The sequence below is a fragment of the Penaeus vannamei genome, chromosome 2, assembly GCF_042767895.1.
Source record: "Penaeus vannamei isolate JL-2024 chromosome 2, ASM4276789v1, whole genome shotgun sequence".
Taxonomy (NCBI): Eukaryota; Metazoa; Arthropoda; class Malacostraca; order Decapoda; family Penaeidae; genus Penaeus; species Penaeus vannamei.
In genome coordinates this window covers 31,995,638-31,996,976 of record NC_091550.1, presented here as the reverse complement: position 1 = coordinate 31,996,976, position 1,339 = coordinate 31,995,638, and positions in this window count along the sequence as shown.

Below are 1,339 nucleotides of genomic sequence, written 5' to 3'. Positions count from 1 at the left end.
ATGTTTGTGACTGGTGGTGAATGTTTGTGACTGGTGGTGAATGTTTGTGGCTGGAGGTGAATGTTTGTGACTGGTGGTGAATGTTTGTGACTGGTGGTGAATGTCTGTGACTGGTGGTGAATGTCTGTGACTGGTGGTGAATGTTTGTGACTGGTGATGCATGTTTGTGACTGGTGGTGAATGTTTGTGGCTGGTGGTGAATGTTTGTGACTGGTGGTGAATGTTTGTGACTGGTGGTGAATGTTTGTGACTGGTGGTGAATGTTTGTGACTGGTGGTAAATGTTTGTGGCTGGTGGTGAATGTTTGTGGCTGGTGGTGAATGTTTGTGGCTGGTGGTGAATGTTTTTTTACTGGTGGTGAATGTTTGTGGCTGGTGGTGAATGTTTGTGACTGGCGGTGAATGTCTGTGGCTAGTGGTGAATGTTTGTGGCTGGTGGTGAATGTTTGTGACTAGTGGTGAATGTTTGTGGCTAGTGGTGAATGTTTGTGACTGGTGGTGAACGTTTGTGACTGGTGGTGAATGTTTGTGGCTGGTGGTGAATGTTTGTGACTGGTGGTGAATGTTTGTGACTGATGGTGAATGTTTGTGACTGGTGGTGAATGTTTGTGACTGGTGGTGAATGTTTGTGACTGGTGGTGAATGTTTGTGACTGGTGGTGAATGTTTGTGACTGGGAGTGAATGTTTGTGACTGGTGATGAATGTTTGGGACTGGTGGTGAATGTTTGGGACTGGTGGTAAATGTGTGTGGCTGGTGGTGAATGTTTGTGACTGGTGGTGAATGTTTGTGACTGGTGGTAAATGTGTGTGGCTGGTGGTGAATGTTTGGGACTGGTGGTGAATGTTTATGGCTGGTCGTGAATGTTTGTGACTGGTGGTGAATGTTTGTGGCTGGTGGTAAATGTGTGTGGCTGGTGGTGAATGTTTGTGACTGGTGGTGAATGTTTGTGACTGGTGGTGAATGTTTGTGACTGGTGGTGAATGTTTGTGGCTGGTGGTGAATGTTTGGGACTGGTGATGAATGTTTGTGGCTGGTCGTGAATGTTTGTGACTGGTGGTGAATGTTTGTGACTGGTGGTGAATGTTTGTGACTAGTGGTGAATGTTTGTGACTGGTGGTGAATGTTTGTGACTGGTGGTGAATGTTTGTGGCTGGTGGTGAATGTTTGTGACTAGCGGTGAATGTTTGTGACTGGTGGTGAATGTATGTGACTGTTGGTGAATGTTTGGGACTGGTGGTGAATGTTTGGGACTGGTGGTGAATGTTTGTGGCTGGTGGTGAATGTTTGTGACTGGTGGTAAATGTGTGTGGCTGGTGGTGAATGTTTGTGACTTGTGGT